General features: G+C 34.5%; 1 non-coding gene across 1 annotated transcript; it reads left to right on the forward strand.

Moving 5' to 3' along the window:
- The first annotated feature begins 17316 nt into the window (after positions 1-17316).
- On the forward strand, positions 17317-17418 carry LOC128287712 (small nucleolar RNA R71). The gene has a single exon (XR_008278412.1). It is a non-coding gene; the product is annotated as a small nucleolar RNA R71 (small nucleolar RNA).
- The last annotated feature ends 1388 nt before the right edge of the window (positions 17419-18806 follow it).

Below are 18806 nucleotides of genomic sequence, written 5' to 3' on the forward strand. Positions count from 1 at the left end.
GTAAATAATTGAAATGAAATTTTGAAAATGAGATTATTTGTTAATAGGGTAAATAATTGAAATGAAATTTTGAAAATGAGATTATTTGTTAATAGGGTAAATAATTGATGTTTGTAATTTATTAATGTTAAATAGTCTTGGATTATAGTAATACCATTGAGTATATCCATACTCGTCTGTCTGATTGTTTCGCATGCAGGTTAGTAGAAGTCAAGTGTCCCTACCAAAGATCTAGAACAATCCCGACTCAACACAAACTTGGTGATGTATATTTTTCTTTTGGGTAAAGGTGGCATGTACATAGGTGTTATTTAGTCACTTGAATATGTATATTACTTTGGGTAGTGAAGGATGAATTATAAAATTTCGATGGTTAAATGAAATGGTAAGGAAAGTACATGACATTTTGATACATGAACATCACGTTGTTAAATGAATGAAGTTTTTAATCAAATTTGAATGATGCTATAATAGTTATTAAATTAAAATTTTGTTAATAATATAAATATTAGTATATGAATGTGAAATATTGGTGTTGGTTGTTTTGGTTTGAATTTGTAGGAGGTTTAGGTAAAAATAAGCAGAAATACTGTCGAAATTTTTATAAAAAAATTTGGAATACTCGAACAAGTCTCGTTCTACTTTTAATACGTGTTTGAACTTCGAGAGTTCAAGATAGGGACTTAATTATTATATTATACTATGAAAGTTATATTAATTGTAAATTATTCGTAAGTTTTCTGATATGTCCGGTAATGCCTCATAACCTCGTTCCGGTAACGGTTTGGGGTTAGGGGGTGTTACAATTTCAATCTTCTCTAATTCATAACAAAATATTTCATCATCCCAACTTTGTAACATAATATACTTCTGCTTATAATTTGTCGCAGCATCATGCAAAATTAACCATTCCATTCTCAGAATCACATCAAACGATAATAACATCAAATTAATAAAAAATAGTACTTTAATATCATTATTAGACAGTTCCTGCAGATTTTATCAACCAACTAGAAATTGGATACTTCAACTAAAAAAAATTCAGCGAACTCAATAGGCAAATCCTTAGTAGATACTGAATTCATTCAATCATGGGAATAATCAAACCAAAATCAATTTAAAATAATCATATCAATATCGATAAAGAAGAAAGTACCTGGAATGACATCCGGTAGAGAAATATCCTCTTCTACACGATTAATATATATACCGTGGCTAATATTCATTCTCCAGATTTTACAGTGAAATCCTTTGTTACACTTCGACTGTCACTCGCATTTCTGGGTTACTAATCTACCTCTGATAATTGTGGTACTCTGTCTTGAAATTTAAATAATATCTTTTTCAACTCTCTTCAGTCAATCACTAAAATAATGATCAGAAGAATCATATCTAACTCATATTTCGCTCTTTATTCTACATTCTTCGGCTTTATGTCTTCATTTAAACCATCTTCAAACCACTTGTACATTATAGTTTCTATTGGAATACACCTTCTGAAATACTTATTCAATCAAACAAATTCGCTCCATACTCAGTTACAATCATATGACCCTGTTTAAGCTTCAAGAATCCCTTTGCATCCTTGATCAAGAAATCTCTGACTGATTTATGTATATTTCTTTCAGGACTCATTTCAGAAAATTTCAAATAACCCTTTCATAGTCACAGCATAAATCAATATTTTCCACCACTAATAAATTGAATCTTTTAGTAGAAATACCATACCTTCCTAACATTTATTCGGCTAACAAAGCAATTCATTTACAGCCCTGATAATATTCTCTAACCAGATTTCATTTCTTTCAAAATCATTTTCAGCTGTAATTTTCAATTCTTCCACACTATATGTACAGATTATTAACAGCAGATATCTTACTCGTTCAGACAAACTCTGTACCTTGAAGCACTTCGGGAATCGATTGAGAAACATGAGGGGAAAGTATCATAATAGATACAGTTTCTTCTATTCACTGAATAACATCGGTTATAATTCTAAACAGTTACGTATCATCTCTTTCTCCATTATTTTATCATTCAACATTCAGTAATTAATTATCCATCGAATTAATACTCAATATTACTGATTCAATTTCCATCTATTTCACGAAACTTTTTATCTCCAGTATACATTTTATAATCAATACTATCAATATGTTCATCTAACATTTTCAACTATAAAACAGAAACAAACAAATATATCAGCATCCGATCCCGATTCAATTTTGACTCAACTATGGCATGTACCTCTAGACTTAAGTTCGAGCTCGATTTATTCCGAGAATTGGCTAAACCTGATAGCTCTGATACTAGAAGAAGTGTAATACCCCCTAACCCCAAACCATAGCCGAAACATGGTTACGGAGCATTATTGAACCTATTGGACAATTTACATAAAATACCTATGTTCAACCAATCTAAAAACATTTAAATATGCTCAAAACTTGCTAAATTTACACATTTTATATATTATCCAATACTCAATTCTAATTACTTATCAAATATTATCAAGTAAATCGAATTCATACTAAATTAGTCAAGTCCTATTATATACCATTACCAAAATCTAAATCTACTTATTTCACTTTTACATTCACCATTCAAAATGACACACATAAGACACCCTAGGTACATGCCATTATCAACAATTAACACGCTTTACCTCCTTGAATTCAGGATCGGCCTCGGATGCTGATTTGACATTCTCACTTTAACTTAACCTGCGCACGGAAATAAACTGTACGCTGAGTATGGGTATACTCAGCGGTATTTCTATAATTCGAACACTTAAATAAATAAAAATATAACAAACACTTAAAATCATATAACAATTATAACTATTCAATTATTTAATTCAAAAATAAATTCATTGTAACTTATTTAATTCTTTTCACTTACTAACCTATATAGCTTTTCACGATTTATTCACAAGTCATTAAACATTTATAATATTCACTTTTATCCAATCCAAAGCTACATAATTCATTTGTTTCAATCATACTTTAGTTCACTATTTAATATCAATAAACTATATTCAATTATTCACTTTTCAATCAGTGTTCTATACATATCCATTTCAATAACAGTCATTACCGTTCATATCAAATCAACTTGCTATCCAATATAGCTTTCACTGTATAATACGATTCGTGTGTTTCAATCCACATTTCAATTCTTCATTCAGTATCAATCTGATCACTGTTATATTTAATAACCCCTATTAACATGACTCGGACTCAGACGGATACATGGATCCAACCAAACACACCAGAATGGCACCCAGTGCCTCATCTGATTGTTCGAAGCAATATAGTAACACCCAGTGTCTCATCAGCCTAGCCGAAGTAAAGTGTAACGCCCCAATTTTCGAGAATTCTGTGAATGTTGACAAAATTTCATGCTTTGATTTTGTCATTTGTGAGTGAAATTATGAAATAGGACCTATGTGAAAATGTTTGAAAATGCTATAGGCTAAATTGAAGTGGCCAAATAAATAGGAGTGCAAAATAGGAGGATTTGCATGATAAACCTCCCATTTTACATGAAGTGGCCAACCATCATGTTGTTGTAGACAAAATGTACACTTGATATCCATAATTTATGGTACAAATTGATACAAATTGATAATAGGTTAGGTAAATGTTCCATGATAATGGGTTAGGTAAATGTTTCATGATAATAGGTTAGGTTAGGTAAATGTTCCATGATAATGGGTTAGGTAAATGTTTCATGATAATGGGTTAGGTAAATGTTTCATGATAAGAATATCATGTCTTTTGTATTAAAGAATTAAATGGATGAAATATGAAGTTTTATTAAAAGAAAAAGGGGTGAAAAGAACAAAGTTTTGTCCATCTTTGTTCATCATAGCTGAAAGTTAGAGAAGAGAAAGGAGAGGAGAAAGCTCTTGAGTATTAGGTCATTAGGAGGAGGAAAATTGAAGGTAAGTTCTTGGTACCTTGCTTCTATCTTGATGTTCATGAGTTCTTCTTGATTCTAACTTAACTCTTGAAGCATATTTTGGTTTTTAGTTGTGTTGTAAGCATTTAGTCATGAATTAAAATGAAGGAAATGGTTGTTGTTTCATGTTCTTTTGATGAAAAATGGAAGATAGGTGAAGTTGAGCCAAACAAATGAGCATGCATGTGCCTTAGATGTTAAAGGGAAAAATCAGCTAGCATGTTGTGCTTTAAAATGATGAAATGGAGATTATACTTAAGTAAAATCATAGATATGTGATGATTGATTGGTGATATACATGTTTAAATAACAAGCATGCAAGTTAGGTGTGAAAGAGTGATTTGGTAATAAATCTGCTTGGGATAGCAGCAGTAACGTGACTTTGGAAAATCACCATAAATTGTGGGAGATGAGTTAGAAGCTGCATAAATTATGTAATTAAAGCTTATTGAGTCTAGTTTCTAATGAAATAAACAAGAACATATTTTGAATTCTGTACAATGAGAAATTTGATTCGTAATGAAGGGTGGTCAGATTAGTCAAACAGTGAAACATGGGAAACTTTGAGAAAAATCTGGTATTGATTGGCTAAACCAAAATTCTGAAAATTTTATGGATAGAAGATATATGAGTCTATTTTCAGGAAAATTAACGGCACTTGATTTGGAGTTTCGTAGCTCCAGTTATAAATGATTTAGTGACTGTTGCTCAGGAAGACAGCTTGCAGTGAAATTATGATTATGTGGTAAACATTGACAAAAATTTGTTAATGAGTTGCTTATTGATTTCTTTTAAGCTTACTATGATCTGTAGGTGTGGTTGGCGAATATTGTAAGGGGTTAATCGTAGTTTGTATTTGAATAGTTAGATTAACGTGTTAGTAATCCAATTGTAGGCGGTTCGTGTGTGGATCTCGTCAAGATATCATCGCAAATGTGTGTAACTAACGCCTCTTTCTTAGTCTAGATCGGCAAAAGTCGAAATCTTTGAAATGCCGAAAACCGGTATTTTGTAGATTTGCGAGAAAACGAATGCTCGTGAGGTAAATCGATTAATGTTTTTGGTAAGTTACAATGTTTGGACCGCAAAGTGCATGATTTCGTGCCTCGATATTTTTGGGCCTAATGGGCCAAAATTGGAATGATGGGCCAACGGCCCAATTCGTAAGAACCCTTGGTACGTGATTACGTTAGTACGTGAAAAGTAGGAATATGCATGAAAACCCTAAAAGCAGCTAAATTACTATAATACCCCTATGTATGGAAAATTATCGTTATACCCCTAGGTGCAAAATTACCAAATACCCCTAGGGTTAAATTGACCTAAATGCATGTTTGATTGTTGTTATTTCTGCATGCCATGTTGTTATTATCGATGCATGGGATGGGATATTGACGGAGGAAGTCTTGAAAGTGGCTTGTCCACGATCTTGGAGGCTTTGCCTCAATTTATGATAAGCGAGCAGCAAGGTCAAGAATTGTGGAGTGTTGAAATTTGGGTGGGTTGAGCTATTCCCACATGGAGTGTATGGTGGTGCGGGTGGAGTGTAGTGGTTGGTGGGTTGAGTAGTCTCCCAAATGGGCTTGCATATGTTATTGATGTTGCATGTATTTTGAAATGGGCCTATGGGCCATCATGTTATCTGAATAAGGGCTAAGGCCCGGTTTATTATGTCTCAAAAGGGCTCGCCCAGACCACTATTACCCAAATGGGCTTGCATATGTTATTGATGTTGCATGGATTTTGAAATAGGCCTATGGGCCATCATTATCTGAATAAGGGCTAAGGCCCGCTTTATTATAATCAAAAGGGCTCGTCCAAGACCATCATACACAAGCCCAATAGGCTTGAGCTGACTTAGGCTTTGAATGGGTTTTCCTTACACACTGAGTTTCCCCAAACTCACCCTTTTATTTTCATCCACGCAGGAAATCCCCAACCATAGTGGGCTTGGAGCTGTGAGGGAATTCGGAATGGCCACCCGTTTTGAAAGTTTGATTTTCTTCTGGTGAACTGGACATCCTTTTAATTACGTTTGAGGTTTTGGGCTTTTAAATGTAATAAGGCCGCTTATTTATTTTTGATGGTTTTTAATATGTATTACTAAGATAGGTAATACTTATTTTAACTGTTGAAATTGGATAGCTTTAGGGCGCGTTTTCAAAAACAACAGTTGATTTCAAAATAACACGACAACAAGCAAAGCTTCCGCAATGAAAGTATTTTCCAAAATTAATCACTTTTCCTAAAAATGACTTAATCAAATCGGTTTCCTAGAAATATCCATGACGTTAAGGTGTGGCAATGGCGGTATGCATGTCTAGGATTGGATTCGAAGAGAGCTTGGTACTTAAGCAGTCCGATGGACTCACTACCTCTTTTCCGGTTTCCTACCTGGTGCACAGCTTCCATTCACTTTAACCCTTAATGAATTAATCTTTTGAACATCAAGTACGATTTTCTGGACTTAGAATGGAAATTTTTTTTAACGCTTTGATGTGGCATGCCGGATTCGGCCATAACTTCTGGGCCGGGTTTGGGGTGCTACATTTAGTTCATCATTTCACCCCCTTTTTCTTATGGAACAAAAATTAACTAAAATTATCGAGTTCTATCTTAAGCTTGGGCTTTCTAGAGGCCCACTAACATAATTAAACCTATGCCAACATTCACAGAATTCCCGAAAATTGGGGCGTTACAACTGGACTCCTGCTGAATTGTATCTGATCTGGGCTTGGAGCTGTGAGGGAATTCGGAATGGCCACCCGTTTTGAAAGTTTGATTTTCTTCTGGTGAACTGGACATCCTTTTAATTACGTTTGAGGTTTTGGGCTTTTAAATGTAATAAGGCCGCTTATTTATTTTTGATGGTTTTTAATATGTATTACTAAGATAGGTAATACTTATTTTAACTGTTGAAATTGGATAGCTTTAGGGCGCGTTTTCAAAAACAACAGTTGATTTCAAAATAACACGACAACAAGCAAAGCTTCCGCAATGAAAGTATTTTCCAAAATTAATCATTTTTCCTAAAAATGACTTAATCAAATCGGTTTCCTAGAAATATCCATGACGTTAAGGTGTGGCAATGGCGGTATGCATGTCTAGGATTGGATCCGAAGGGAGCTTGGTACTTAAGCAGTCCGATGGACTCACCACCTCTTTTCCGGTTTCCTACCTGGTGCACAGCTTCCATTCACTTTAACCCTTAATGAATTAATCTTTTGAACATCAAGTACGATTTTCTAGACTTAGAATGGAAATTTTTTTTAACGCTTTTGATGTGGCATGTCGGATTCGGCCATAACTTCTGGGCCGGGTTTGGGGTGCTACATTTAGTGGTATCAGAGCCTAGGTTGCAACAACTCGGCTGTGGAATGGGTTTACAAAAACAAAGATTTTCAAAAAAAAAATTATAAAGATTGCGAAAAATGCGATTTTCAAAATTTAGATATTTAGAAGGTGGCATTCCGAATCTCCGGCTCAAGTCTGTAAGTATTCGAATTTTTCGAATATTTTCTGAATTATCTGTCTCTTGAAACCCTACTAGGACACTCTAGATAGGATGATCTTTGAAACATAGGAAAATCGATAAGAGATTGAAAGCGTAGCTAGACTTGATTCTCGAAAACAAACACCGAACTCTTGCTGATTCATAAAACATCGTAATAAACACTGGAATATTAATTGATGCATAAAAATTCGTAATCAAGATAATACGATATGAGTACAAGAGGCCGTGGATGGAGCTGAGGAAGTGCTCGAGCGAGATCTTCGTCTTCGAGATGTATGCCGGCGGTGGATGCACCGGTACCACCGATAACAGAGGTAGAGTCTCATGACCGCGGTGTCGAGGATGATACCCTATCACAGGCAATGCTTCGTGTTCTGGAAAGGGTTGCCTGAGCAAGTTCGGGCAACGAAATTCAGGGATCTATTTCTGAATGACTTCGGGACTAACGGAACGGAGATATTTAAGGGCGTGTTTGGTATAGCCCCGAATGTGGCAGAATATTGGTTAGAGGCCACAGAAGGAATTATCGACGACTTGAACTGCTCTGAGGAGATTGTGAGTGGGGTATCTGTACTAAGTCCCTTGGGTCACTCGATTAGGGTAGACAATCTGTATAGGAATGCACCCTTAGAAACTCAAGGCAAGGTTTTTCCTGGAGATCTGATGGAGTTACCGTTCGGAGAGTTTGACCTCATTCTGGGAATGGATTGGCTTGTTAAGCATAAGGCGACTCTGGATTGTGCTGCTAAACGAATAGTGTTAAGAACTACAAAGGATGAGGAGGTTATGGTGATAGGTGAGAGAAGGGATTATTTGTCCAATGTGGTGTCGGCATTAAGAGCCGAAAAGTGGATTCGGAAAATTTGTGAGGCCTAATTGGTATTTGTAAGTCAGTCGGAAGAGGAGGGACTGACAGTGGATAAGGTTAGGACTGTAAAGGAGTTCCAAGATGTTTTTCAGGAGGAGCTTCCAGGATTGCCTCCGAATCGAGAAGTTGAGTTTGGAATAGACTTGTTGCCTGGAATGGCGCCTGTGTCTATCGCACCGTATAAGATGGCACCGAAGGAATTAGTAGAGTTAAATACTCAAATTCAAGAGTTGTTGGATAGGGGCTTTATTAGGCCAAGCGTGTCTCCATGGGGAGCACCGGTGCTATTCGTGAAAAAGAAGGATGGTAATGCGGATGTGCATTGATTATCGCCAGTTGAACAAACTGACGATTAAGAATAAGTATCCACTGCCAAGGATTGACGATCTATTCGACCAGCTTAGATGAGCTTCTGTATTTTCCAAGATCGACCTTCGATCTGGATATCATCAGTTAAGGGTCAATGAGGCAAATATCCATAAGACAGCATTCAGGACTCAGTATGGTCATTACGAGTTTCTGGTTATGCCATTTGGACTAACGAACGCTCCTGCAGCGTTTATGGATCTGATGAATCATGTGTTCCAACCATTTTTAGATCAATTCGTAGTCGTCTTTATTGACGATATCCTGGTATATTCTGAAACTAAAACAAAACATGATGAGCATCTCCGTATAGTGCTGTAAGTATTAAGGGAGAAGGAACTCTTTGTGAAGTTCAGCAAGTGTGAATTTTGGTTGAGGGAGATAACCTTCTTAGGACATGTGGTCTCTGCTGAGGGGATTAAGGTGGACCCTCGAAAAATTGAAGCGATTTTGGAGTGGAAGCTGCCTAGGTCAGTGTCAGAAATACGGAGTTTTCTAGGACTGGCAGGATACTACAGAAGGTTTGTGGAAGGTTTTTCTGTGATGGCAGCACCTTTGACAAAACTCATAAGGAAAGGAGTACCGTTTGTATAGACTAAGAAGCAGCAGGAAGCTTTCGAGAAGTTGAAGAAAGTTCTTACTGAAGCACCTGTGTTAATTCAGCCAGAGTCTGGGAAGGATTTTACTGTGTATAGTGACGCATCACATGTAGGCTTGGGCTGTGTATTAATATAGGAGGGTAAGGTGGTTGCATATGCATCACGACAGCTTAAACCTCACGAAGGGAACTATCTTACTCATGATTTAGAGTTGGCGGCAGTGATATTTGCACTTAAGATTTAGAGACATTACTTGTACGGGGAGAGGTGTATTATATACACAGACCACAAGGGTCTTAAGTATTTGTTGACTCAGAAGGAGCTGAACCTTAGGCAAAGGAGATGGATTGAGTTGCTTAAGGATTATGACTGTTCGATCGAGTATCACCCAGGCAAGGCTAATGTGGTAGCCGATGCTCTAAGTTGTAGAACTGTATCTGATCTGAGAGTAATGTTTGCTCGTCGAGTCTCAGATGATGATGGAAGCTTTGTTGTGAGTTGCAAGTGAGGCCAACCTAGTTGGATCAGATTAAGGAAAAACAGTTGAACGATGAGCCTTTGGTCGCTCGTTTTCAACAAGTTAAGGAAGGGGAAACTTCTGAGTTTGGGAGCCAGAAGAGACGATGCAACAGCAATACCCTCATCTGTTTGATTAGGTAAATTTCGAGGACGAAATTTCTTTAAGGAGGGTAGAGTTGTAACGCCCAATTTTCGAATTCAGTGAATGTTGACAAAATTTCATGCTTTGATTTTGTCATTTGTGAGTGAAATTATGAAATAGGACCTATGTGAAAATGTTTGAAAATGCTATAGGCTAAATTGAAGTGGCCAAATAAATAGGAGTGCAAAATAGGAGGATTTGCATGATAAACCTCCCATTTTACATGAAGTGGCCAACCATCATGTTGTTGTAGACAAAATGTACACTTGATATCCATAATTTATGGTACAAATTGATACAAATTGATAATAGGTTAGGTAAATGTTCCATGATAATGGGTTAGGTAAATGTTTCATGATAATAGGTTAGGTAAATGTTCCATGATAATGGGTTAGGTAAATGTTTCATGATAATGGGTTAGGTAAATGTTTCATGATAAGAATATCATGTCTTTTGTATTAAAGAATTAAATGGATGAAATATGAAGTTTTATTAAAAGAAAAAAGGGTGAAAAGAACAAAGTTTTGTCCATCTTTGTTTATCATAGCTGAAAGTTAGAGAAGAGAAAGGAGAGGAGAAAGCTCTTGAGTATTAGGTTATTAGGAGGAGGAAAATTGAAGGTAAGTTCTTGGTACCTTGCTTCTATCTTGATGTTCATGAGTTCTTCTTGATTCTAACTTAACTCTTGAAGCATATTTTGGTTTTTAGTTGTGTTGTAAGCATTTAGTCATGAATTAAAATGAAGGAAATGGTTGTTGTTTCATGTTCTTTTGATGAAAAATGGAAGATAGGTGAAGTTGAGCCAAACAAATGAGCATGCATGTGCCTTAGATGTTAAAGGGAAAAATCAGCTAGCATGTTGTGCTTTAAAATGATGAAATGGAGATTATACTTAAGTAAAATCATAGATATGTGATGATTGATTGGTGATATACATGTTTAAATAACAAGCATGCAAGTTAGGTGTGAAAGAGTGATTTGGTAATAAATCTGCTTGGGATAGCAGCAGTAACGTGACTTTGGAAAATCACCATAAATTGTGGGAGATGAGTTAGAAGCTGCATAAATTATGTAATTAAAGCTTATTGAGTCTAGTTTCTAATGAAATAAACAAGAACATATTTTGAATTCTGTACAATGAGAAATTTGATTCGTAATGAAGGGTGGTCAGATTAGTCAAACAGTGAAACATGGGAAACTTTGAGAAAAATCTGGTATTGATTGGCTAAACCAAAAATTCTGAAAATTTTATGGATAGAAGATATATGAGTCTATTTTCAGGAAAAATTAACGGCACTTGATTTGGAGTTTCGTAGCTACAGTTATAAATGATTTAGTGACTGTTGCTCAGGAAGACAGCTTGCAGTGAAATTATGATTATGTGGTAAATATTGACAAAAATTTGTTAATGAGTTGCTTATTGATTTCTTTTAAGCTTACTATGATCTGTAGGTGTGGTTGGCCGAATATTGTAAGGGGTTAATACGTAGTTTGTATTTGAATAGTTAGATTAACGTGTTAGTAATCCAATTGTAGGCGGTTCGTGTGTGGATCTCGTCAAGATATCATCGCAAGCAGTGTGTAACTAACGCCTCTTTCTTAGTCTAGATCGGCAAAAGTCGAAATGCCGAAATGCCAAAACCGGTATTTTGTAGATTTGTGAGTGTGCGAATGCTCGTGAGGTAAATCGATTAATGTTTTTGGTAAGTTACAATGTTTGACCGCAAAGTGCATGATTTACGTGCCTCGATATTTTTGGGCCTAATGGGCCAAAATTGGAATGATGGGCCAACGGCCCAATTCGGTAAGAACCCTTGGTACGTGATTCGTTAGTACGTGAAAAGTAGGAATATGCATGAAAACCCTAAAAGCAGCTAAATTACTATAATACCCCTATGTATGGAAAATTATCGTTATACCCCTAGGTGCAAAATTACCAAATACCCCTAGGGTTAAATTGACCTAAATGCATGTTTGATGTTGTTATTTACTGCATGCCATGTTGTTATTATCGATGCATGGACTGGGATATTGACGGAGGAAGTACTGAAAGTGGCTTGTCCACGTCTTCGGAGGCTTTGCCTCAATTTATCGTTAAGCGAGCAAAGCAAGGCCAGAATCGTGGAGTGTTGGGTGGGTGGGTTGAGCTATTCCCACATGGAGTGTATGGCTGGTACGGTGGAGTGTAGTGGTTGGTGGGTTGAGTAGTCTCCCCAAATGGGCTTGCATATGTTATTGATGTTGCATGTATTTTGAAATGGGCCTATGGGCCATATTGTTATCTGAATAAGGGCTAAGGCCCGTTTATTATAATCTGAAAAGGGCTCGGCCCAGACCACTATTACCCAAATGGGCTTGCATATGTTATTGATGTTGCATGGATTTTGAAATAGGCCTATGGGCCATATCATTATCTGAATAAGGGCTAAGGCCCGTTTATTGTAATCAAAAGGGCTCGTCCAAGACCATGTTACTCAAGCCCAATAGGCTTGAGTGACTTAGGCTTTGAATGGGTTTTCCTTACACATTGAGTTTCCCCAAACTCACCCTTTTATTTTCATCCACGCAGGAAATCCCCAACCATAGTGGGCTTGGAGCTGTGAGGGAATTCGGAATGGCCACCCGTTTTGAAAGTTTGATTTTCTTCTGGTGAACTGGACATCCTTTTAATTACGTTTGAGGTTTTGGGCTTTTAAATGTAATAAGGCCGCTTATTTATTTTTGATGGTTTTTAATATGTATTACTAAGATAGGTAATACTTATTTTAACTGTTGAAATTGGATAGCTTTAGGGCGCGTTTTCAAAAACAACAGTTGATTTCAAAATAACACGACAACAAGCAAAGCTTCCATAATGAAAGTATTTTCCAACATTAATCACTTTTCCTAAAATGACTTAATCAAATCGGTTTCTAGAAATATCCATGACGTTAAGGTGTGGCAATGGCGGTATGCATGTCTAGGATTGGATCCGAAGGAGCTTGGTATTTAAGCAATCCGATGGACTCACCACCTCTTTTCCGGTTTCCTACCGGTGCATGACTTCCATTCACTTTAACCCTTAATGAATTAATCTTTTGAACATCAAGTACGATTTTCTGGACTTAGAATGGAAATTTTTTTTAACGCTTTTGATGTGGCATGTCGGATTCGGCCATAACTTCTGGGCCGGGTTTGGGGTGCTACATAAAGTGGTACCCAGTACCTCGTCGAATCTATCCGAAGAAATATAGTGACACCCAGTGTCTCATCGACTCCAGGTCGAAGCATCCCTAAACACTTCCAATCCTATGGCATGCCAACTATATCCGACCTAGCCCAATACTGTTAATAGGGTTTCCAATTCACTTTCCAGTTTCCAATCATTATACACTTCAGCAATCACATTTATTCCGAATTCAATATAACTCAATTCACTTTTCAATAACAAATATTTAATTTCATAATAGTCATTTATTCATATTAATTTCATCACATACTAAATCAATTCATTTCAATTATAAAAAACACAATACAAATAATTCACATCTTAATTATTTATCATAACATTTACCCAAAATTTAATTATCATAATTGCACAATATCACATTCACACACACACACACACACACACACACACACACACACATATATATATATAATTCAATTCAATATTAATTCAATAAATTCATAACATACCAAATCAACCCTCTTCCATTATCAAACACAATAATTCTCACTTCAACATTCACTAAAGGCATTGAATAAAATATAACGATTAATAACTAGGTTCGGATTATAGAAATACAAACCGTAATTTCCGAGCTAGCTCCTGTCAACTTTGTCTTTTTTCCTTGCTTAGCTGAGATTTCCGAAACAACGCTAGCAATTAAACTTTCAAACCTTGAAATCTCAATTTTCCCTTTTCTCCCTTTCTTTCTTTTCTTTCCTTCCTTTCTCTGTTTCGTTTAATGCTATTCTGTTTTTCTATTCTTTTTCTTCCTTTTATTTGCTTTATATATATATATATATATATATATATATATAATAACTTATTAAATATCTATTTAATAATCAATATATTTATTATAATTGTAATATTACTTATATTTACACTTGTAACATATCATCATCATACATTTGTCATGTTTTAATTTATTTATTACATAAAAATCTTATAATATAATTATTTATTTAATAAATATCTTTTATAATTAATAAATATCTATTAATAATTAAATACATATATTACAAATGTATGTATTTTTATTTATACACTTGTATCAAATCATATCCACACATTTATCTTTATTTAATTTATTCATCATATAATATCAATTTAATAATAATAAATACATTAATATTTACTTAAATAATAAGCAAATACATACATGTATTACAAATATATGTATAATATTTATTACACTTGTACCAAATCATTTTATACACTTGTCTTTCTTTTATTTATTTTATTTATTTCATATAAAAATCTATTTAAATAGAAAACAATTAAATAAAATATACTAAAATTGTACAAATATATGTATTACACTTGTATATTTTATTTACCATACATTTGTCTTTATTTAATTTATTTCATAATATAATATCAATTTAATAATAACAATAACATTAATATTTACTTAAATAATAAATAAATACATACATATATTACAAATGTATGTATAATATTTATTACACATGTATTTTAATTTATTTATCATATAAATATCTTATAATATAACTATAATAAATTAATTTAATATCATTTATTACTAATAAATATATATATTTTTATAATTAAAATCTAAGTAAAATTTTAGATTTTTACTTTATATGTCACTCACTTATGCTAAATGGCATAATTTCCATTTTGGTCCTTTTATTTTCTTTTAATCTATAATTAAACTTTTACACTTTATTCAATTTAATCCTTTTATTCAGCTTATCCTTAATTAAGCTAAATTCACTTAATTAAACTATAATTAACCACTCAATTAACTTTGTAAATATTTTTGATAAATATTTTCGGATCCATTTTTCAGCAACGGAGACCCGAAAATATACTTTTCTGATAACCGTAAAATTCGAGTCACTATAAGAAGGAAACAAAAATTGAAAGTGGAAACAAGGGAGGAGGAAAAAAAGTCAGAGAACAAAAAAAAGAAGCTTTAGAAAATGAAAACAAAAAGAAAATATTCAGAATCTGATAACTCTGCCAAATTTTACTCTCATAAATCCCACTACACATAACTTCCTCAGACTTTTAGCTCCACTGAAACTCTCTCATGCAACTGAGCAAAATTAATGCCCATGCTCGCACAGGGATTCGAACACTGGACCTTTCACACACTAACTCCCTTACCACTCGAACCAACAAGCTCATTCTGATATGATTTTACAGGCAATTTAATATAAGCCCACCGAACAATGATAAGGCTTGGATAAAAAAATAACAAAATTTAGCAAAGATAATACTTGAACCCAATACCTCACACACACACGCAGAACACTTAACAACTGAATCAGATACACATTTGTGTCAGATTTTACAAAAGCAGAAATAAATTAAATTGGGCATTACAACAGGTGTCATTTCCCTAAAATTATTTTGTCCTTGTTTGTATAGGTTAGTTATACCAGACTGGACAGCTCATGCAATTTTGGTTTTTATCCGGAAAGTTGTCAGGTGCGGTGACAATTCTGAATGTAGTCTGGAATTAACCCATATAGCGACATTGCGAACATCTGTCAGATGCGACAACAATTCTGGACGCAATCTGGAATTAACTCATGCAGTGACTTTAATTCAATAAGATAGCAAAATTAAGGATAAAATAGGCTAGGATTCACTGAGTTATAAAATGCAATTTACTAAACAGAAAATGCTAAAATGTACGTTAAAGATAACTAAATGGAAACAATTTAACCAATAAGTAGGGGGAAACCTATGTTCTTTCTAGTGCTATCAGGCTTTTATAAACAATATGAAATCGATATAAAGAGAAAGCATGATAATTAAATTGACAAAATAAAATAAATGAAAAAGCCTGATTGTATTGAAATTAATTGGGAATCCACAAAGTTTGAATGCTTCCACAATTCAAATATCTTGAAATCAACAATAACAAATGAAAGAAATCTAAAACCTAAGAACGAAAGAAAACTAAAATAAATTTTACAAAGAGAATTTAGGTTAAAGGAATGATGTCCACAACATGTGCCCAAGGAGCCTATTTATAGCTTTTAGGTGGTTGTTGTCCTTAACCCTTGGTTAGCTATGTCATTGAGCTTTCTCCATTCTGTTCCATATGTTGCTACATCGAATCATTCGTGTTTTGACATAGCAACTAGTATTCATTTAGTATGCCTTCTAATGGTCTCATGCACACTCACAAAGTGTGTTAGCCCACCCTTAGGCCTCATTCACCCCTAAGGTCAAAAGACTCAATTTGCACACTTTATTGAATGTAAATAAAACTAAGAAAACTTAACTAAAACATAACGAAATTCTTGTATTCAAGCTCCTTAAATGCGAAAACTAGTTTAATCTGCTACTTTGAATTATGAAAAATCCTTTTTCTCTTGAGTTAGGTTCTTTGGGCTACTCAGTACTTTACTTGAACGAAGTGCACTGGCTTTAACATGCTCCTTCCATTCTCTTCGAGAAGTATTATTGGTATTACTTGGGATCCTAATACCAGTTTGTCTCTTGATATCTCCTACCATGCTCACAAATTGGCTCATTTGATCTTAAAGTTTTTTTAATATCTTAGTTGTTTCTGTGCACTCAGACTGCACCTGTTTCATTTCTGTTTGCATTGACCGCATCTCTCCCTCAATTCGATCCATTCGTTGACCATATATAGTATGTTCGTTTGGTTTAGCCATTTCCTTAGGTTTCTATAAATATAGAGGCTGGTAAATAGTGTTTTGTTTAACGGGGTTAGAATTATTACATCTTCCCTGATTTCTGCTCCATCTCAAATTCGAGTGATCTCACCAACCAAGATTATAAGTATTTTAATAGAGATTTCCACCCCTATTCTTTATGTAATTCACATTCTTAGCTGGGTTATCAAAATATTGGCTAAGAGGTTTATTTCTGCCAAATATTGAAGATTGGATAGATGTTAACTCTATTGATTAAGTCAATCCAAAATCTATTGATATCTATCGTCCACCTGAACAACTTTCACCATGGATGGTCTTTGGCCATAAGCGAATTTTTCATTTGGCCACTGGCATAAATTCATCACCATGTTCTTTGTAAGGTCATACACGTCCTCGTATGTTGGGTTCATCAAGTCTTGATCCTGCGTGTGCATCCAACCCACTATAGAACATCTATAACCTCAACCATTTGGGCAAACCATGATGCAGATTGGATCAACATCTTAAATTGCTCCCAAGCTTCTTGTAAGCTTTCTTGTTCTAGTTGCTTAAATGTAGCAATCTCTCTATTGAGTTAGACCGTCTTGCTAATAGGAAAAAAACTTGTGTAGAAAATTCTCCACAATCTCATTCCATGCCATAAGAGATCCTGGTGCTTGGGAATCTAACCAAGAAAAAGCATTATTGATGAAGGAGAAGGGGAACAACTGAAGATGAATAGCATCATCGGTGGTCCCGTTAAATTTAAACATATCAAAAAGTTGGAGAAACCATTTTAAGTGTTGATTTGGGTCCTCCGTCATTATTCATTTAAATTGAAGATTATTCTGGATCATCTAGAGTATAGTTGGTTTAATCTCGAAATTTCTTTTTCGTAATGGCTAGCTTTGCAATGCTACCTTGTACCATATCTAGATTTGGTAGTGCATAGCCTCTTGATGTCTTTTCTTTGTAACACCCTATACCTGACCCGGTCGCCGAGCCCGAGTAACAAGACGCTATACCACCATCACACATCAAACTCATATTAGTTTGTCACATTATTAATAAATCATTCTTTTTATAAAGTGTTCACACGAATTTTAAGTACAACATACATCAATCATCATTAAAACATGCTCACCATACTTCAACGGAACTAATATTAACAAATATACATGCTTTTGAACCACTTAGCAAAAATTCCTGAATAAGTACGTAAGTATCAATACTGTAACAAAGTAATCGATATTTCTCTTAAAGGGTATCGATATCGATTAGAAAATCAATACCAAATTAGCATTTTACTTCTCGTTTAAAAATCAAAGTCTCAAAAATTATCGGTACCGTTATTAAAGTATCAATTATTTTACCCTGAGTATCAATACTTGTGATATGGTATCAATACCAAATTGCAAAATTGACTTCCTGCACTTTAGAAAATCATAGAGATATCATTTTTAAATCTCAAATATTGATAACTCTACTCCAAACCACAAAAATTCAGCAAAGAACAACATATAGTCCATTTCAACTTAGTACTATTCAACATACATCTATTAAATCATCATATAAACACTAAGGCATCTAAAATGGCAGTTCAAACGTCACAAAAATGTCCGAGCAACAACCAAATACCAAGTTCAATATGTTAAAATAATTAAAACAATAAAAACATGTAAACAACCCAAATACCATGGCAAAAATCAGCAATAAGTCTACAACATTGCATTTATTCCCCAAAATATAAACAACTAATTGAACACTTACAAATTAATGTAAAAGACTTACTTAGATCACCCACCGGAACCACACCACTCGCAACGGACCTCAACCAATCTCCATTATTTAAAAAGGAGAGGGTGAGCTTAACAAGCCCAGTAAATGTTTAGAAAACAATATCATGCAAACGTATCATCATGCAATATCAAGCAACCATATAGCATAATTACAACATTCAACCTTAGTGTCATGTTACTTATCCAT

This window comes from Gossypium arboreum, chromosome 13 (assembly GCF_025698485.1).
Source record: "Gossypium arboreum isolate Shixiya-1 chromosome 13, ASM2569848v2, whole genome shotgun sequence".
Lineage (NCBI taxonomy): Eukaryota > Viridiplantae > Streptophyta > Magnoliopsida > Malvales > Malvaceae > Gossypium > Gossypium arboreum.